The following is a 22,850-nucleotide window of genomic DNA, read 5'->3' as shown; positions in this document are numbered from 1 at the left end:
CGTAAGGACTGCAGGTTTAGGTGAGTGTCGGGACACTTTGTGTATATACCCCACCTGCCACACACTACCGGTGATTAACTTGGTGGTCTTAATCACTCCTTGTAATTCGGAGGGTACCTCAGTCAGTGACGCCTTGATAATAGTATGCTATACAGTGTGGACCTGTATCCTGAACCATAACTTGGGTTAACGGTGAAGTATGCTGGGGGGGCAGCACTAACTATGGTATCAGTTGGGGTGCATATGAGTGGAGGGAGCTGACCCACACCGGGTCATCCTAAAGTGCTGTGGTGCCGTTTCTGCATAGCGTGCGGACAGGTGTTTCGTTTTTTTGGGGTTTTTTTGTATTGAAATACCGACGGAAACCAATTTACTGCTAAAGAGTACACGATGCAGAATCTACGTTCTTCTAAAGACAAAAATCCGCAGCTCACAGCAGCAGCGTCAGCAGCAGCAAAACTGGAGTAATATGCTCATACCCCCGCTCTAACCCCTCCAAAGAAAGGGTCACAGTTGAAAACACAACAGGGGGGGCACTGGATAGGAAAATTATGTGAAGGTCTTGCGAGCCACAGATGGATTAATGCCTCTGGATTGTAAATCAATTACGGATAAGCTGCAAACACTGACCACGTTTCATTTCATGTATATACCAAAATTATATAAGTAATTGTGTCTGCGCTACAAAATAAAAATATAAACTCATTGCTTAAAATATATAACAATTGTTAAAGAAATATATAATACAGATCTGTGCTGAAAAAATTCAATGTAGTAAAACCAAAAAAGTGCAAATATAACACAAAACCATATAATAAATGTAGTCCTTTTGTGAAAATATACTTTAAAGTGCAACATGCAAAAAGGAAAACAATATATGCATATGAATATAAAATCCAGGTGCTAATTGTGTAGCGATCAAGTGTCCACATCCAAATAAAATTCAGTTCATTGTTAACAAAACTTAAACTGCAAATATATAGTGTCCATAAAAATCAGTGTCCATCATGCTCCTCCTTAATGGTGTTCACAATAAAGCATGCTTCAGTGCTCTCCTGTGACCCCCCAATCATGCTTGCGCTCACCTCTAAGCGTGTGACACGGTAATTAAACGGTGTCTATACACGCATTGGAGCCACTCCTGGGCTCATACAGGGTATGCTGATGTAAATTCCGACCCTCTCAGATGGTATCAATGGTTTCACATAAAAGAAAGAAAAAGCTCCATAGTGTGATATAGCCAAGGATTTATTAAAAGTAAATTAAAATTTCCACCAGGGGGGTACTCACAATATACAGGTGCGTGAGTGCACCAGTCTTTCCAGAGTGTGGTATACAAAACAAACGCTCGTATGGCGTGCAGTGTGATGTGCTTCCTCTGCTCCTTTGCTGACAGCTCCGTCCTACCCCTGCCCCAGAGCTGTATTAGCTGTATTATATATTTCTTTAACAATTGTTATATATTTTAAGCAATTGGTTTATATTTTTATTTTGTAGCGCAGACACAATTACTTATATAATACTGGATAGGAAAAGCCAGGGCCAGCCTCACTCACAGTTTTCCGGTGCCGCTTCGGCTACTCAGCCAACTAAAACGCATAGTAATAAAGGACCGGGGCCAAGTGATCAAAACATAAATGTAAACATGGAGGTAATAAATGTTTCAAATCTGCCCCCAGAGAAAGAGCCAACTTTAACTGATGTATTTTTGGCAGTAGGGGTGTGTAACAGCTCGCTTAAAGAACTCTGTGAACAGATGAAGGGAGTTAAAGCAGACCTGCTATTGGTTAGGCAAGACCTACAGAAAACCGCAGAGAGAACAACAGCCCTGGAAGAAAGAGTCAGCGGGCTAGAAGACGACATGTCCCCACTAATTAAAGAAATAAAATGGATGAAGGAACAGATATCCAAGCAAGCCTCCAAACTGGACGAAATGGAAAATAGGAGTCGAAGAGACAATGTGAGGCTGGTGGGGTTACCTGAAAAAAGTGAGGGCGCCAACCCGATCGAGTTCCTAGAAAAATGGTTGGAGGAACTGTTTGGGAAAGAATCATTTTCAACCTCGTTCGTTTTTATAAGAGCCCACAGGATCCCCTTCAGGGCACCGCCGGTGGGGGGACATCCTAGACCCCTGCTTTTGAGGTTTCTTAATTACAAGGACAAAGTGACGTTGCGTCGGAAGATAAGGGAGGCAGGGGACGTTTTCTTCAAGGGTGCTAAAATATCATTTTACTCCGATTTACTCTGATTTTTCACCAGACCTGCAGAGGCGCAGGGCGGAGTTTATCCAGGCAAAGCGCAACTTGCAAAAATGTAAATTGTCATATGCCCTTCTCTACCCAGGAAGGCTACGTGTAACAGCTTTGGGGGAACCCTGTTTTTTGACTCTCCAGCTGGGGTTGAGAAGTGGCTTGAAGATAATAAAGAGACATTTTTAAGCTCCATGTAGAGGGATAGGGGAGGTGTAACAGGTTTGGGATATACTAGGTCATTGGGTGGTATAAGTGGTTTATGTGTATTCAATTTTTTCTTTTTTTTTCCTTTTTCTTCCCTGCCCCCTGTCAGTGCTTTTGTTATTTGGGGTGGGGGGGGGGGTAGGTGCACACAGATGTCTGTATGAGGGGTGGTGAATGGGAAGGGAATTCAGGAGTAAAAGAGTGGTTTTGATAGATGGGTTAATGGTCACGGTAAACCCCCAGGGGGTTCACCTAGTTAGGTGGAGGGGGCTGCGAGGAGGGGTGGCAGGGGGGTGGGCAAGGGGAGGGGCTAAAGGGGGGGAGGGAGGGGAGGTATTGCGGGCAAAGTATTTATTGTAAGCATTTACGTTATTGGAAATCACCCTGGATGGACCCAGGTTTTCACTTATAGATTTGTTTTTAGGAAACTGGCTCCTAAACTTACACAGGAAAGCACATTTCTTAGCAAATTTTTAGAGTTTCTAATGTTTATGCAGGTAGAAGAGGCACAGAATTCACTAGGGTAAAATTATTTTTGAGTAGAGGGGTGCAAAAACTTCATTTTGTAAAAAAAATAGTTTCACTTAGTGGTACTAGTCAGGGCAGTTTATGTTTCTCAGTATCCCAATGCAAGCTAAAACTTTGAAAATAGGATCCTGGAACGTTAGGGGTCTGGGGACACCGCTCAAAAAGTTGGCAGTGTTCTCTATGATGGAGAGGTGTGGGGCAGACCTGGTTTGCCTGCAGAAAACTCACCTAACCAAAGATACAATTCAGCATCTACAGATGTGAAAATTTCAATATCAGTTTCATGCGGTCCACTCCTCTTTTAGCAGGGGGGTGAGCATCTTGGTGAAATCTGGGGTGAAATTTTCCTGCAGGCAGTCCAGTATAGATGAATTGGGTAGATATATTTTTCTATTCTGCTCTATTGATAGTGTTATGTATGTGGTGGCAAACATATATATTCCTCCGCCTTTCAATCTGGATGTTATGCTCAAATTGAATGAATTTCTGTTAGATAAAAAAGAGGTGCCGATTATAGCCGTAGGGGACTTTAATGAGATCCTAGACAGAAGGCTGGATAGATTCCCGGTTCGAACCTGCTCAGAGGGTACAGAGAAGAGTCGTTTAAGTCTATTCTTGGATGAAGTGGGGTTAGTGGATTTGTGGAGGGTGCAGAACCCGGGTGTGCTACAATATACCTGTCATTCAGCGTCACATTCTACGCTTTCAAGGATAGACCTAGTCCTGGGGAATGACAGAGAGCTCCAGATACTAGAAAAAACCTTATATTGGCCAAGAGGTATCTCAGACCACTCCCCCGTGGTGGTTACACTGAATCCAGGAGAGTTTAGACCTCGGAAGTAATGGAGTATAAGCCCATACTGGTTCGAAGTAATCAAAAAGTCGAATGGGATTCTCCCTATTCTGAGAGAGTTTGTTGAAATTAACCAGGGAACAGTAACGCCCCCTGTGCTATGGGCCGCCCTTAAGGCTTTTCTTAGGGGGATCCTAATACAACAGATGGCCAAATTCAATAAAGAGGCTAGGAGTGAGGAAGAGAATTCTCTAAGGGAAGCACTTGAGGCTGAAAATAACTTTATTAGAGATCCAACGCCGGAGAAGGAAATTGCATGGCAAGATAAACAACAAGCGTATAAGCTAGTCATCATGCAGAAGGCAGTGACTAGGCGTCTCCTCCAGCGACAGGCATCTTGGGTGGAGGGCGAGAGAGTGGGGAGGTTGTTGGCGCTGTTGGTGAAATCCAATACTGCTCCATCCATGGTCCTCGCCATTAGATCTCAGAGTGGAGATATACTCTCAAGCATCCCAAAAATAGTACAAGCCTTTAGGGACTATTATAAAAACCTGTATACCTCTCAGAAAAAAGAGGAGGAGGACTTCCTGGGGAAGTTGTCGATCCGGGCCATATCACAAGAGGAAAGGGACACATCAGAAACCCCAATAACAATTGCAGAATTACACCAAGCAATAGCGTGTATGGCAAGCCTTAAGTCGCCTGGTCCCGACGGACTCCCAGTCGAGACCTATAAATACTTAAGAGACTTTTTACCTCAGCCCCGATTCTCAGTCATCCAGACCCATCACTGCCCTACTTCCTCGAAGTGGATGCATCCAAAATCGCAGTAGGGGCAGTTATTTCCCAACGGCAAGGTATCAAAGATTTAATGCACCCTGTGGCCTTTTTCTCACGAAAACTTTCTCCTGCAAAGAAAAATTATGATGTTGGAGACGGGGAATTGCTGGTTAACAAGGTAGCATTAGAGGAGTGGAGATACTTGTTGGAAGGTGCCGTTCACCCAGTACTAATATACACTGACCAGAAGAATCTCGAATACTTGAGATCTGCCAGACATCTAAAACCACACCATGCTCGATGGGCTCTGTTCTTTTCACGCTTTTCATTTCATATCACTTATCGGCCTGGATCAAAGAATGTTAAACCGGATGCTTTGTCTCAGATGTATGATAATCCCAAGGATCTGTCTGTCCCAGACACTATCCTGCCCGCAGGTAACTTTCTGCTTCTCCGAACAGATCTGCACTCCCAACTCAGGGAAGCTTCCATGGACATTTTTAACCCCCCTTGGGTCACTCTGGCATCTAAAGATGGTTTACTCTGGAAAGGAAGCCAAATCTTCGTTCCTGAGGATGTGCGAGTTGGGGTATTGAGACTTTTTCATGACCATCCACTGGCAGGTCACTTTGGTGTCCACAAAACCCATGAGCTGGTGTGACGCACATTCTGGTGGCCTGGTCTGGAGGAGTTTTGCAATAAATATGTAAATGCATGCCCTGTCTGCACTGGGGACTGTTAAAGCCATTGCTCGTTCCTGACAGACCATGGAGGATGATCTCCATGGATTTTATAGTAAAGCTTCCATGCTCTGAGGGATGTACTACAATTTTTGTAGTTGTGGACCGATTGTCCAAAATGGCCCACTTTCTGCCGCTAAAAGGTACCCCATCTGCCATAGAGACTTGCCAAGTATTTGTCAAGGAAATTGTCAGATTACATGGAGTTCCTGCAAATATTGTGTCAGAGGGTACAATTGTGTCAGGGGTACAATTCACCTCTGGAGGGCCTTGTGTGAAATCCTGAAAATTGAATTGGCTCTATCCTCAGCCTTTCATCCCCAAACCAATAGACATACCAAGAGGACTAATCAGACCCTCGAGCAATACATCAGATGTTTCAATCCTTTGTCCAGGATAATTGGGTGTCCTTAGTGCCCCTAGCAGAATTTGCGTACAACCACGCCAACCATTCTGCTACGGGGCAGTCCCCTTTCTTCGCTAACTATAACTTTCACCTGTCATTTTTACCTGATTTTCTTCCAGAAACTTCAATCCCAGCAGCCCAGGATATGGTGAATTTCCTCAGCCGTAATAACCGGATGTTGCAGGAAGCAGTAACCAAGACTCAAGCGGACAGCAAGGAGGCTTTCGACAGGAAGAGAAGAGGCGAATTAAACCTACAGTTGACAAAGTATGGCTCTCCACAGTTAATCTTAGGCTGGCATGTCCTTCAAGGAAATTGGCACCCAAGTTCATAGGACCATTTTCAGTGAAGAAGAAGATCAATGAGGTATCGTATGAACAATCCTTACCAGATTCATTAAAAGTTCATCCTGTCTTTCATGTATTCTTGTTAAAGCCTAAAGTACCTGACCCCTTTCCTGACAGAGGATCCAGACCACCAGAACCTGTTCTGGTTGATAGAAGTGAGGAGTACGAGATAGAGGCCATTCTAGATTGTAGGAGACGGCAAAACCGAGTACAATTTCTAATTAAGTGGAAAGGGTATGGCCCAGAAGACAATTCCTGGGAGCCTGAATGTAACATTCATGCAAGGAGACTGATCCGTGCCTTTTTTCTTGCCCATCATGAGAAGAAGAACAAGTTAGGCATCCGGAGGCTGCCCTTTGGGAGGGGGCAATGTCAGGGATCTGCTGTGACAATGAGGGTGAGAAAAGATTCTGGACAGCCACACTTCAAAAATTCGCCTTTATTCGTAGAAAATATTAACAAAAATACATGCTACAACAGAACGGACAGAAGAGCTGACATGTTTCACACTCATAGCTTTGATTAATCACTGTTTGATAGTGTGAAACGCATCAGCTCTGTCCATTCTGCTGTGGCATGTATTTAATTCATATTTTCTACGAATAAAGGTGAATTTTTGGAGTGTGGCTGTCCAGAATCTTCTCTCATCCTCACTGCTATATGCATTGCCAGCACCCGTGGCTTCTAATTTAGAGGAGAGGTTCATTCCAATCTGATCTACCTGGAGTAGTGATACCCCTTTCCCTATCTGCTGTGACAAGACGGTGGTGTGTGCACACGGGTTGGTCGGACAGCGGCATGTGCGCGATGGCGCGTGCTAGATGCGCCTGTGTGCGTATGTGCGTGGGGGCATGCACCAGATGCGTGTGCATGCGCATTAGACGCTGTTTGGCGCCAATAGGCCTTCAAAAGGACAGCAGCTGCACAAGTGCAGAGCTGTTTGATCTGCAGCTAGTGATTCCTGAAACCCTGTATCTGCCTTCTGATCACCTGTATTGACCCGGCTCTGTTTGACTTACCCAATTTTTCCAACTCTGACCTTGGCTTGCCTTGACCCTGTTATAAGGACTTCTTGCTGATACCTCGTTGCTGTCCTCTGCCTGTTCATCTGACCCTGCTTCAGCTACTGCCCTACCTACCTGACTACCTGTGTTTGACCCGGCTTGTCTCACTCTGCTCCAGCCTACTGATCAGTTCTGTTTGATTACCTGTGTCTGACCTGGCTTGTCTCACTCTGCTCCAGTCTGCATCTTCCAGCTTCCAGGTCGCTGACCTGCACCTGCCTCCGCTGATATCAGCATCCGGACTGTTCAAAGAAGATGTCATGTCTGCAGAAAACATGGATTTAGGCGTGACACATGCTTTTATTGTCCCTCCAGTCCTGACCAACCTGGTCTCAGCATCGGTTTCAAATGCTACCATACACTAGTGGAGTATTAGCAAAGGGTACAGCACTACACAGTCCTAGGGCACACTTACTGTACACAGAGTTGTCGTTTTATTTTTCTTCTTTCTCTCTCTCTCTCTCTCTATTGTTCTCTCACTTATGTTCGCTCTCTATTGTCCGCTCTATTGTTTGCTCTCTATTGTTCTATATCTATTATTCTCTCTCTATTGTTACTGTATTTTAGAACTGTAATGTTTTATTTTTACTGTTTTATTGTATTTGCTTTGCAAGTATGGTATGTCTTACTGTTATACTGTAATGTTACTTTGTTTTATTGTTAACCATCATTTGCTTAGCAGGTACGCCATTCAGCTGCAGCACGGGTTTATTTATTCTGACAGCAACAGCGTTTGCTCCCATGATAGGTAAAACCGTGACTCCAGTGCTGTAGGAGGTGATTTCACTACCACAGTTAAAAATAAGAGCATATATTCCAAAGCATGGGGGCAGGGGTGGAGGGGCAATTTGCTCCTAACATTAGGGGTGGATTGCCCCCATGCTTTGGCATATATTTTTTAGGCACAGATTGCGATAAAAAAATAAGTTGTTTTATTGAGTTAATGTTTTATTGTTACCATTGTTTGCTTTTCCAGTTACGCCATTCAGCTGAAGCACTAATTTACTTATCTTGACAGCAACAGCGTTTGCTCTCACGATTCGTAAATCAGTGACTCCTGCGCTGTAGGAGGTGATTTCACCACCACGGTTAAAAAAAAAAAGGTACATGTATGCCCATCATTAGAAGTGGATGAAGGGCGGTATTCTAATGGTGGGTATACCCACTCATCAATCTCTTTTTTTCATTCAGCCCACAGGCTGCATGAAAAAAAAGAACATTACAATATATGCACAACAAGGACCAGCAACGTACTGGTATGTTGCTGGACTTTAAATGGTTATACCAGAATGATGCCTGTGGGTTTAGATATCATCTTGGTATCATTCTTTTCAGCCAGTGGTCAGCTTTCATGTAAAAGCAATCCTAGTGGCTAATTAGGCTCTAAACTGCTTTTACAAGCAGTGGGAGGGAATGTCCCCCCCTCCCGCTGTCTTTCATGGTTTTCTCTGGCTCTCCTGTCCCACCAGGAAACCCGAGAATGCAGCAGGTGGTTCAGCCAGCTGACCATAGAGCTGATCGGAGACCAGAATGGCTCCAATCATCTCTATGGCCTAAGTAACCGGAAGCTACGAGTATTTCATGATTTAGGTTTTGCTGGATATAAACAGCGCCATTGGGAAATTGGGAAAGCATTTTATCACACCGATCTTGGTGTAGTCAGATGCTTTGAGGGCAGAGGAGAGACCTAGGGTCTAATAGACCCACATTTTAAAAAAAAAGAGTACCTGTCACTACCTATTTCTATCACAATAGAGATAACAATAAAAATGATAAAAATTTAAATAAATGAAAGGAACAATTTAAAAATAAAATAAAAAAGCATAATAAATAACTAAAAAAAAAAAAAAAAAAAAAAAAAAAAAAGCACCCCTGTCCCCCTGTGCCTACATGCAAAGGCGAACGCAAGCGTTGGTCTTGTGTCATATGTAAACAACATTTTCACGATGCATGTGAGGTATCACAGCGAACATCAGATCGAGGGCAGTAATCTTAGCAGTAGGCCTCCTCTGTAAATTTAAAGTAGTAACCTGTAAAGGCTTTTAAAAACGTATGCAGTTTGTCGCCTCTGCACATTTGTACGCTACTTTAAAGCATGTCATGTTTGGGATTCATGTACTCGGCATAAGATCATCTTTGTAATTTATCAAACATTTGGCAATATAGTGCATTAAAATTTAAAAAAGTATTTTTTTTCCAAACAAAATGCGTTTGAAAAATTGCTGCGCAAATACTGTGTGAAAAAAAAAATTGCAACGCCCGCCATTTTAATCAGTAGGTCCTTTGCTTTAAAAAAATGCATAATGTTTGGGGGTTCAAAGTAATTTTCTAGCAAAAAATGTTTTTTTCATGTAAACAAAAAGTGTCGGAAAGGGCTTTGTCTTCAAGTGGTTAGAAGAGTGGGTGATGTGTGACATAAAGTGCTATCTTGGCATTTTATGCCCTTCGAAACTGTGATAGGTAGTGAGGAGTGAAATTAAACATTTACGCCCTTAGAAATCCTGAAGGCAGTGATTGGTTTTCGGGGTCCTGTACGCAGCTACAGTAGGCTCCCAAAAAGTCTTACACATGTGGTATTCCCATACTCAGGAGAAGCAGCCGACTGTATTTTGGGATGTAATTCCACATATAACCATGGCATGTGTGAGCAATATATCATTTAGTGACAACTTTGTGTAATTTTATTTTTTTTTTTTGTCATTTTTCAATCACTTGTGACAAAATGGGCTCAATATGCCTCTCAGCAATTTCCTTGGGGTGTTGCGTAAATTCCAGAAAAGTTTGTTGACGCCATAACTTTTGCACAAACCGATAAATATATTCTAATTGACATTTTTATAACCAAAGACATGTGGCTGAATACATTTTGGCCTAAAAGTATGACTAAAATTGAGTTTATTGGAATTTTTTTATAACAAAAAGTAGAAAATATTTTTTTTCAAAATTTTCGGTCTTTTTCCGTTTATATTGCAAAAAATAAAATTTGCAGAGACAATCAAATACCATCAAAAGAAAGTTCTATTTGTGGGAAAAAGGGATGCAAATTTCATTTGGGTACAGCATTGCATGACCGTGCAATTACCAGTTAAAGCAACGCAGTGCCAAATTGTAAAAAGTGCTCTGGTCATTGAACAGCCAAATCTTCTGGGGCTGAAGTGGTTAAGTCCTAGAGAAATAACAAAGATAAAATAGTCACTGAGGCTACACCTAAATAAATGGTTACTTGGGAGGAAATGAATAGTGTGAGGTGTGTTCCTCTGAATTCAAGTGCAGCATATAAAAAAAAGGGGAGAAAGGTCCAAAGTATTTCTTCAAAGAGAAACAACCGGTATTGTCAAAAAAAATTGTAAGTCTTTATTGTACAGTTCCACATAAACACTGGTGACAATAAAAAAAGTATAACATCCACCACAATTAAAATTAGACAACGTTGTCTGAAGACACGGATAGCTACCACAGACATTCAACCTCCACACATATACCACAGACCACTTAATCTGCAGGAGCGAAGTCTGATGGGAAAGAAATAGGCACAAATCTAACGATTTTAGTGTGATACTCCACAGATGAAAGATGATATCTCCACGGATGGATTCAGTGTAGGACAGGGGTAGGCAACCTTGGCCCTTCAGCTGTGGTAAAACTACAAATCCCATCATGCCTCTGCCTCTAGGAGTCATGCCTGTGATTGTCAGGGTCTTGCAATGTCTCATGGGACTTGTAGTTTCACCACAGCTGGGGGGCTGAGGTTGCCTACCCCTGGTGTAGGATATGGGAGTGTGATCCAAATTAAAGAGTTTTCCCAATGTGATGATTGATATATATCAATGGTAATCATGAAGAAGGTGTTGGAGGATCCTGGTGATTAAGAGAAAGCAGTGGTATGGCAAGTAAAGCAGTCTTTACTTACACAAATGGACAGTCTATGCCCGTAATGCAAATACCACAGGGACAGAGGGAACAGTTGATTGATGCAGAGGCGTAACTAGAACCTTCAGGGCCCCAATGCAAGAAACCATGGAGGGATCCCCTGACCCCTGGACAGGGCTCTTTTCTCCGAGCCCGATGGCGGAACACCAGGGCCCGGTCACAAGTGGGTGACTGCATATAAAAGAATCGATTTCTCCATTCCCCCAGCTTCTCCTCCTCTCCCTCCCACAGGCATTAAGTGGCTGCAGGAGGAAAATGGAGAGATCAGTTCCTCTATGTCCGTGTTTCTCAATATTTTTCCAGTCAGGGCACCCTGGAAGTATACCCCTAGGTGAATGGGGCTGCACTGCAACCACCCTGCAACTGTGTGCATTGCATGCATTTGCAGCATAGTGATGATGCATTTAAGGGGTTAAAACAGGCGGTCAGGAGGCAACATATTGCCTCTTTACCGGCTGTCAAATGCCTCTGAAACGCGATCTGAGCATGGATCACTTTTCAGAGGAACAGCATTTTTCTTGCCGGTACTATGAACAAGCAAAAAAAAAAAATTGGTTCTAATGGGACACATATAGGGGGTCAGGATTAAAAACGTATACATAAAATGTGCACATATACATGTAAACACACACACATATGCACACACACATAAACCAGTGGCAGCTGGTGCTCAAAATTTTTTGGGGGGCGCAAGCAAACTGCATCAATTGCAGCCTCACTGTGCTCATCAGACGCAGCCACTGTGCCCATCAATTGCCACCTTTGTGCCCTCAAACGCAGTGACTGTGCCTATCAAACGCAGCCACTGTGCCCATCAATTGCCACCACTGTGCCCTCAAAAGCAGTCACTGTGCCTATCAAACGCAGCCACTGTGCTCATCAATTGCCACCACTGTGCCTATCAAACGCAGCCACTGTGCCCATCAAGCGCAGCCACTGTGCCCTGAAATGCAGCCACTGTGCCATCAAATGCTGCCACTGTGACCCCCCTGCCCGCTTGCAGTCTACCAGGCACTTACCCTGTCTCGGTGGAGCAGCGGATGACAGCGACGAGCGGGGTCCTCCATGTGTCTCCTCCCATCTTCTCCTCCTGATCGGCTTCCAATAGCAGCACCTGTCATTTCAGCCAAACAGGTGACGGGTAACAGATCCGAGCACCTGATTGGTGGAGAGGCGGTTCAGTGTTAGGAAAGCGAATATTCATTCACTTTTCTAACACACCTGGGTGGACTGTGAGTGCCAAGCATGGCACTCGCAGTTCACCTATTTTGAAGCTTATTAGTGCTTTAAAAACACCTCCGCCGGTGTAATTCAGGCGCCCGGCGTCCGAAAAGGGGCCAGGCACCTGAATAGGGGGGGCAGTGGCGGCCATAGATAGATTCACGCTATGTATGAATCTATCTATTTGTGATAGAGGGGTGGCTGGAGAGAGGGGGCAGCGCCCATGTGCCCTTATGGACGCACCGCCACTGATATAAACACATACACATGCATACACACATACACGCACATATACATACATGCACATGAGCACACGTACATGCACACACACACACATATACATACATACACACACACACACATATACATACATGCACACACACACACACATATATACATACATGCACACACACATGCACATATACATACATGCACACACACACATATAAACACACATACATGCTCACACACACACACATATACATACATGCACACACATGCACATATACATACATGCACACACACACACACACACATACATACATGCGCATACATATAAACACACATACAGTAGATAAAAAACGGCAGATCTTTACCTTAGCTCTTCCTGCCGGGTACTGCACTGTAGGGGGAGACAAAGAGCACAGCACTGTGCTTTCACTTTGTAATTAATGTGACAAGCTCCCCGCACAGTGCCGATTACAGTTCAGCTTAGGATCGGGAAGCTTGCCTCCGCTCCTCCTATCGAAGTACTGTATACAGGGGGCCCTGTAGCAAGGGGCCCGGTCGCCATGGCAACCTCAGTGACCCCTATAATTCCGCCACTGGATTGATGTCTGTGTGAAAGCTGAGTGTGTATACAAGTAATCAATTCCCAGCCGGGTATATGGGATGTCAGTACAGCTCACCACTCTCCAAATTCCCAAGCCGTTCCTAGCTTTGCAGCCACCAAATCGTCCGGTCGGAGTAGAAACCTTATGCTCATGAGGATAAGGGAGGAAAGAGCCCACTCGCTGCTCAGCATGTGCTGCTGGAGTCTCAAGCCACGACTCCCACTAAGGTCCAGGAATCACTTCCATACACCATCATGCATCTGGGGATGTCGGGTAGGAGGATGTCTATGACAAGCAATCTGTGCCCTCACTTCACAGAGCGTAGTCGCGTCATACTGACATGTTTCACTTGAGACACAAGGTTCTTCAGAGCATGAATATACGTGTGGAAAGAGTCCTTATGTAATCAATATGAATTAGACCAATTAGTATCTCCGCAGGATACTCGTCACACGTCAACTTCTGGTTACCAAGCCAACCACACAAACACAACAGTAGGAATACCCAGTCAATGAGTGCAGCAAAGCCCTGTGCATACCAAAAAAGATCCATATTGGTTTAGTCAATATTATATATAGACCTCACTTATCTTTCTTTTTATCTTGTTTTGCCATAATGTATAGTTGACCTCCTGAGTGAGGTCTATATATAATATTGATGAAACCAATATGTCATAGACGTTCCCCTACCCGACATCCCCAGATGCATGAAGGTGTGCGAAAGTGATTCAACCATTTGGTGGCCGCATGGCTAGGAATGGCTTGGGAACTTGGAGAGTGGTGAGCTGTACAGACATCCCATATACCTGTGGGAATTGATTACTTGTATACACACTCACCTTTCACACAGACAACAACCTGCCGTTCCCTCTGTCCCTGCGGTATTTGCATTACGGGCATAGACTATCCATTTGTGTGAGCAAAGACTGCTTTACTTGCCATACCACTGCTTTCTCTTAATCACCAGGATCCTCCAACACCTTCTTCATGATTTCCATTGATATATATCAATCATCACATCAGGAAAAGTCCTTAATTTAAATCACACTCCCATATCCTACACTGAATCCATCTGTGGAGACATCATCGTTCATCTGTGGAGTATCACAATAAAATCATATTAAGCGGCAGCTCTGTTAGATTTGTGCCTATTTCTCTCCTATCAGAGTTAGCGCCCGCAGATTCAGTGGTATATGGTATATGTGGTATATGGAGGTCTTCAGACAACATTGTCTAATTTTAATTGAATGTGGTGGAGGTTATACTTTTTTATTGTCACCAGTGTTTATGTGGAATTGTTCAATAAAGACTTACAATTTTCTTGATAATACCGGTTGTTTCCCTTTGAAGAAATTCTTTGGACCTTCCTCCCCTATTTTCTATATACTATTAAGTCCTAAATGAAGAAAAAATATTTTGGCAACACATCCCAGTAATTGAATATAGAAAAAAAAATAGAAAAAAATGTGGACTTTAAGAGTGCAAATAGACACAAAATAATTATAAAATCATTATTTATTATAAATCAGCAAAACTCATTATATAAAACAGGTGTTTTCAACTGATACATATATCAAATTGATTAAAAGTGATGATTCCACTCAAAATGTTTTGCCAAATATTTACACAGCTTCTTCAGGAGTATATGTATTAGACATGTGCATTCGTTATCGTCCGAATGCATTTTCGTCTAATTTCGGGGATTTACGTGTTCGTTTTAACAAAATGATAAGGAACGCGCAGAATCCTAAATTCAAAAGATCCAAAATAAAAAAATGCTCCATTTTCGTATGCATTATATTTTTGTATTGTTGCGACAACAGTTCAATATAGATAGATAGAAAATTCAACATGATGGTGACAATAGCGATCTGTGTCTTTCGAACCTATGGTCGAATGTGCCTAACCTAACTCTATTAGTCCAAGATTATTCAACATAGAGAGAAAAGATTCAACATTATAGAGACAATAGTAAAAGAGCTGTTAGTGGTTGCTGCTGGAATGGGTGGAGGAAGTAAAATGATGATAATGAATGCCATTGGCTGATCAAAAATATGTAAATTACCGGTTGACATGAAGATTCGACAAAGCAGCTAAAAACATACGATTGCCGCAAGCGGACATTTACAGTGAAATGCTCCGCCCACAAGCTATAGAAGAATTCTAATGTTGTTTGACTAGTAATAATAATTAATAATTAATAATTATTACTAGTCAAACAACATTAGAATTCTACTATAGCTTGTGGGCCGAGTATTCGACCGGAAATGTACTATTGCGGCGTCGTACAGTACAGTTTAGCTGCTTCGTCAAATCTTCTTAGAACATCCGACAGACACCATTAGCCTTCACTTGACAGATTCGACCTTAATTAATTTGGATTTTCGTACAAATGCAATTAACGAAACAAAATAAATAAAAAATAATTTCGGGAGTAACTAAATTTATTTTTCGGATGAAACCGAAATTCCGAAACTAAATATTTCAGTGTGCACATGTCTAATATGCATCTAAATTAAACAATAAATCATTTATGATTCATTAATTAATACATAATGTACATTTTCTTTCATTAATTATTTATTGTTTAATTTAGATGCATATACTCCTGATGAAGCTGTGTAAATATTCGGCGAAACATGACGGATGGAAGCATAATTTTTAATCAATTTGATATATGTATCTGTTGAAAATACCTGTTTTATATAATGAATTTTACTAATTTATAATAAATAATGATTTTATAATTATTTTGTGTCTATTTGCTTCTTTAAAGTTCCCATTTTTTTCTATTTTTCTATAATCATTTATGAAATGTTGAAAGGTAGTTGGTGCATTACAGAGTCTGAAGGGCATTACTAGGGATTCCTAATGCCCATATTTTGTCTGAAAGACCATCTTTCATTCGTCTCCAGGTCGAATGCGAACAAGATTATATGCACCCCGCAGATCAAGCTTGATGAAAATCTTTGCTGGAATTAGTTCTGGAATTAATGGAAGAGGTTAACGATTCTTGATTGTCATTTTATTTCATTCTCTGTAATCAATGCATGGGCGCAGAGTTCCATCTTTCTTTTCAACAAAGAATAGCGGGGCAGGAGAGGTTGATGGACGGATAAACCCCTTTGCCTGATTCTCTTGTATAAAGTCCCTTAACGCCTTCAGTTCTGGTTCAGCAAGATTGTAAAGGAGAACAAAAGGAATTGGGGCTCCTGGTACAAGCTCTATTGGGCAATCATATGCCCGGTGGGGTGGCAAACGATTTAGAAGTTGGTTGATGATTGAACGAGGAACTAAAGTCAACAGATCTCTGTTTCTCAAATCGTCTCTCCATAAATCGTCTATCGATCTTAATGCTCAATTTAATAAAGTCATCAAGATTATTGGGTGTATCTATTTGGGATAGTTCATCTTTTATATTCTCAGAAAGTTATTTTTCTAAAATGAAAGCACTTTGCACTGTCATTCCAAGTGGTATCAGTTACCCATAGACAAAATTCGGCAGCATATTCAGCAACAGGACGTCTCCCTTGGAGCAAGTTCAGTAAAACAATTTCAGCATTTGTGCTGCAATTCAGATCATCGAAAATTATATTCATGGATGTCACAAACCCCTCGAAATCTCCTAGAATCTCATGGTCTTGCTCCAAGTATTGGGAAACCCATTCCATGGCCTTATCAATGAATAGAGATATAATAAAGCCTGTCTTGGAGCGTGGGTTTGCATATCGGTGGGGTTGCAACTGAAATTACAGTCGACATTGATTCAGGAAGCCTCTATAGAGTTTAGTATACCCATTGAATTTATCGGGTCAAGGGAAGTGGTTTGAATCACTGTTAGTAGCTTATTCAAACAAACTAAAAGGGAAAAGAGGTAACAAACCTCAGGACTTTTAAGGTGTTTGGTACGGAGATTGAAACTCACTGGTAGCATATAAAATAAATAATTTTTATTAATAAAGATAAAAAACACGAGAGCAAAAATTCATCCATGTCACAAAATCACTTATTCTATACAGGCATATTTTAGCAAAACACTACCACTCTCAACATGTTTCACTCAATAAAGCTTCCTGCATGTTTTGCCCTTGAATATGTCCCCGCCAACGAGAGAGGGGGTGACAATGATAAAATTTTATTACAACGTGAGGCACGTTGGATCTTCGATCTATGTGCTCTCAGGCATCCCGGTTTGAATGATGCTCTAAGTTTCAAATCATTTTTGTAATTTTTTTTTCTTCATTATTAATGTATTTTCTATTGATTTATTGTATTATTGAAGCAATATTAAAAACTTCATATTGCTGGTTTCATTTGCTACACTATGTACTGAAAACTATTAAGTGTATAAAATTTGTTTTGTATGAATTATTATACAGGGGATTTCTATCTTTTCTGTGCAAATGTGTGGTTGTATTATCTGACTGAGCCTTACCGATCAATTGCCAACTATTTACACTTTGTGATTTGTTTTAATTTTACCTGATTAACCAGATGATTTATCTTATCTTCATGGTTTTTTAGAAAAGTAGTTTTCTATTATTATATTGATGCACTCAATCTCTTTTTCCCCCTTTTTAATTTGCTTCAAATCTGTTGCTTGCACAGATGCCTAGGGCACTCATCGATCGGCTTCCTAATCAATGATCCGACTGATTTGTGCCCTATTTGGGTTTGTCTCTATGCTTTGCCCCAGACTATTTAGTTTACACCTTTGGAGTCCCTGCGTGTTTTTGGGTTGGGATGTGCGGACTTGATTTGCCACTTCCTGTATCCCCATACATCGGCTGTGCCCCCTTCGTTTCATCTATTGTGGGCATAGGATTTTCCAAGATGGCAGCCATTTTTTTGACGTGCCCAGCGTCTATTTACACTCGCCGTCCATCATTCTGGTCGCATGCACACTGGCATATCCCCTTTACATCCGAAAATCAGCGGTGACGTCAGACACCGCCGAGTCGGAAGAAGACTATTAAACATCCGCAACACGCCGCTACATTCTGCCAGAGACATTCTGAATGTGGGACAGGCAACATCTCTCCCGGGTCTCATTCATAACGCTATTTCCCCCTACACTGGTAAGCTCTATATATCCTGACTCTCTCTTTGTTTATTTGAATATTAGCTCACTGGATAGTTTTTTAAAATGATCATTAAGCTACATATACATATTGTTTTAGGTTAACCTTGGAAGTGTGGTATCTATACAGATTTAGTTTATGTTGGATTCAAACTTCTTTGAACAATCACAAGTTTGTTGACCAGCTATCCTCATCAGTCAGCAGAACTATCCTAAGTGTGGAATTGATTCAATTCACTTTATCTCCTTTCAAGGTAATTAGTCTCTTTTGAACTTTTGTCAGGGGACACTGGGGAAGTGTATTAGATAAGAGTGTCCCATGACAAAAGTTCAAAAGAGACTAATTACCTTGAAAGGAAAAAAAGTGATATATATATATATTTCTTTAGGAAAAATTACTACTATGTTTTTTCTGCAAGTACTGAAGAAGCATTATCAGAACAATGGGATGTTTTGTGCACATACGGAACCTATATCATTGCATCCATATTATCCATTGACCTTAAGCAGCCTTGGTGAGGTTCAGTCCTTCATGCACCCATGCATTTCTATGTCCTATACTTTGATATTTTGTTTATTATTTCTCAAATAATTGCATGTCTTCTAATATATATACCAACACTCATGTTTTACATGTTATTGTATTAATGTAATACCAACATGAGATACTTACTTCAATCTTTTTGTCATCCATAGCATATAAAGTGTCACACCGGAATCTCCTGAGGAAGCTCTATTGAGTGAAACATGTTGAGAGTGGTAGTGTTTTGCTAAAATATGCCTGTATAGAATAAGCGATTTTGTGATATGGATGAATTTATGCTCTCATGTTTTTTTATCTTTAATAATAAAAATTATTGATTTTATATGCTACCAGTGAGTTTCAATCTCCATACCGAACACCTTAAAAGTCCTGAGGTTTGTTACCTCTTTTCCCTTTTTAGTTTGTTTGAATACATTTCTGTTGGGATGTGGTGTTCTTTTTGATTCCTCCATCTTGCTCTATAACACTCTTATGCCCTGTACACACGATCGGACATTCTGACAACAAAATCCATGGATTTTTTCCAACGGATGTTGGCTCAAACTTGTCTTGCATACACATGGTCACACAAATCTTGTCAGAAATTCCGAACGTCAAGAACATGGTGACATACAACACGTACGACGAGCCGAGAAAAAGGAAGTTCAATAGTCTGTGCGGCTCTTCTGCTTGATTCCCAGCATGCATGGAAATTTGTGCATCGGAATTGTGTACACACGATTGGAATTTCTGGCAATGGATTTTGTTGTCGGAAAATTTGAGATCCAGATCTCAAATTTTGTGTGACAGAAATTCTGATGGAAAATGTCCAATGGAGCCTACACTTGGTCGGAATTTCCAACAACAAGCTCCCATCGAACATTTTCCATCAGAAAATCCGACCGTTTGTACGGGGCATAAGTAGCTGTTTGTTGGCGTTGCTGCACAAGTTGTGTTTGCAATTCAATTACTTCTCGTTGTAACTCTTGCACTTGTGTTTGCAAGCCTTGAACAACCTCAGTTAGCGAAACAACATGTTCACTCAGGGATCCGGGAGGTGTGGCAGTCTCCATGTTGTGGCCAGATTATTCTGTTAGGAGAATATCTGTAATGAGTGGAGACCAATGACTGACAACGTCAGGCAAGCTCAGTTCTCAGGTCTGCGAAAGATATGGGAGTCTGAATTGCTAGACCAATGATCAGTGTTGGGGTCACATGCCGAGGTTGGTGCAGGAGAGACTTTCATAGTCGAGGTCACAAGCCAAGGTCGATGCAGGAGGAGAGTTTAGTAGTCGAGGTCACAAGCCAAAGTAGTTTCCAAACAGCAGTAGCAGTAGTGTGCAGGATCAGACCACAATAATCCGGCAACAGGAAGTACAGAGGCAAGGCTTATATAAAAAGTTCATAGGAGGAGCAAGGAGTTCAAGGTTCAACAGCAATCAAGACACAAGGCAGGGTTATCCACATGGATCAGGCAGGATTGTCCAATAGATCAGACAGGGAGCTGTTCAGCATCCCAGATAGCTCATCGAGGAGAATTAATGCCAGACACTAAAGCGTTCCCAGGTTTGAGCCCAAATCCTGATACTAGGTGATCTTTTTTTATTACAGGTAACACAGAGGTGTTTTTATCACTGAAAAAAAGGATTTCTGTTGAAAGCACAAGAGGATAACAACAAGAAAGACGGTGGGAATATATTTCCTTAACGTGTTACCGATTGACTTCTGTTACAATTGCCCTATCGAGTTTCCCTGCTCGATCAGTGCCTGTCAGGAAAGACAAAATATGACCAGGCGCATAGTTATGGACAGACGGAGAATTCCTATTAGCCAGACCTGTTGTCACAAAAGACAAAATGTATCCAGGTGCATAGTTATGCGCAGATTGAAAGTTCCAGTTAGTTAGTCTGGCGTACATGCCCACCACTAAATTGGCACCAACTGGGCTATTTAAACACCTCTGCTGCACTAGGACTTTGCCTTATGGTCTACAGTGTTCTGCTACCTGCTATTTGTTCCTGTGCTTGATCCCCTGTTGCCATTCTGCTATCAGTCTGACCCCACTTGAACTGACCCCTGGCTTACTCTTTGACCGTGTCCCTACCTGATCCTCTTGCCTATCTGCTTACCATTGCCAACTTCAGCCTGAACCTGACTACTCTTCTCCCTGCTGCTCTGTTCCTGCCTGCTAGTTACCGACCTGGCTTGCCTGACCCTGCTCTGTGTTCAGCCTTTGGAGGCTATTCCTTCTCCTGCAGCCTGCCAAGTACCTGCTGTCTGCCACCTGCCAAGTGCTTGCTGCCTGTGATCTGCCAGCCACCAAGTGCCCAGTGACTGTGTTCCAGCCTGCTGCCCTGCATCATAATTCAGTCTGCATCCAAGTGCACACAGACCTCTCATCTGCAGCCATCATCACCAGAACTGCCAGGCACCCATGCCACTCCGGGCTCTTGTGCCTCCTGTTACTTTACCAGGGGTACCGAGCCAGAGGTGTAAGAGATCACCTTCCTCTCCATATCAGGCTCCATCACCAGGTACGTGACAATGCCACAGGCTTTAGTCGGCAGTGCTGATCAGTGTATTCTGACAGCAGGGAAGTCTCGCCGCTGTCAAAATACAATAGCTCAGAGGGGAGCACTCCCCCCATCCACCTAAAATGTGCGGATGAAGGAATTAGGTCAGTTCTTTTCGTTCAACCCACTGTTTGAATAAAAAAAAAAAAAGACTTGCATATGGGTTGCTTAAGAGAACAAACAAAAGCACCTGAAAGATGACACACTGCTTGGCTTTCCCTATCTTAGTGACTGATTAGTTTGTCTTTTTCATTATTGTTTATAGTACCTGACTGCAAGTTTCACAGGAACTCTAGAGTATATGGATTCTTGTTAGTCAGAGCAAAAGGAGATGCAAGAAGGGGAGTTTGAAAATACAGTTCTAATTAGCCTCCAGTTTCAAAAACTACACACTATGTGACTGATTTACAAAAGGAGTAATGCATGTTTACTTTGTTAAGGGAATTTTTATTTTGCTTAGTGAATGGGGTGTTCTATCATCCAGTCATGTGCAAGTAAAAATCTTGTTTTTTAAAAAGTCCTTGTATATGATTGCATATGCTTTACAAAGTGGATTTTCACCAAATTCACTAAGAGAAGTGGAAATTTTCTTGCAACTTACTTTACTCCTTTAGTAAATCAGTCACCGTGTGACCTAATGAAGCCTATAGCATAAACTGGCAGAAAATATAGTACACCCCACCTTTTCAAAATGTTTAAGGAGTAAACCGACAACACAAAATTACATTTAGGATTCCCCATCTCTTCTCTGCCTTCCTTTGTTCTCTTTAGCAGATTATATACTGGTGGAACAGGCATGATAGTGTTGGAGTTGTGTGAGATTTGTAATTTCATATATATTTTTGAATACAGTGGAGATGATAATGTCTAGTTGCATATTTGTATCATCAAAAGTATAACAGAGGTATTTATAGAGTCTCAGTTGTGTAAATCAGTATCGAATTGCACGGCTTACTATGGCACAAGGATAAAATAAAAAGCACAGGACAGGACTAAGTTAAATACTGGACTCCATTTTTATTGGTCTGTTCCATTTAGGTTTTTGATTTTATTTAGGTTCTTTAGTGCTTTTAGGTTAATTAGGCTCTTCTGGGATTCAATTCAAAATAACAAACCTAGATTATGAGCTCTAGTACTAAACACCAGACTGTAGTATTACCCCAAACTATAAAGCCAGTTCATACAGTGTACTTGTCATATTACACCTAATTTATGTTATATAATTTCTCAAAATTAACCAATTGCTAAAATATCTCAAGTAAAAATGTTTGAGCCCAAATCTTTAAAAGTTTAAAAAATGTAATCTTATATGACAAATATCCAGGAGCTCAAACTAGCCAGGACATGAATAACTAGATTTCAAAATGAACTGTAACTTACATGATCTCACTTTTACAAACGTGTGCCCTGGTAAGATAATGAGCAGTACAACCAGATATTAATAAAAAGTGGTTAGTATTTAATCCTAAACATTTTGGGAGAATTCTCAACCAGTATGCGCCAGGAGATCAGGCTTTACTTTCACTGAGGCAGTACATGTTTAAGGTGTAGGACAATGTACCATGTTAGGGCAACAT

The sequence above is a fragment of the Aquarana catesbeiana genome, linkage group LG05 (assembly GCF_042186555.1).
Source record: "Aquarana catesbeiana isolate 2022-GZ linkage group LG05, ASM4218655v1, whole genome shotgun sequence".
Lineage (NCBI taxonomy): Eukaryota > Metazoa > Chordata > Amphibia > Anura > Ranidae > Aquarana > Aquarana catesbeiana.
Note: the sequence above shows the minus strand (reverse complement) of the source record.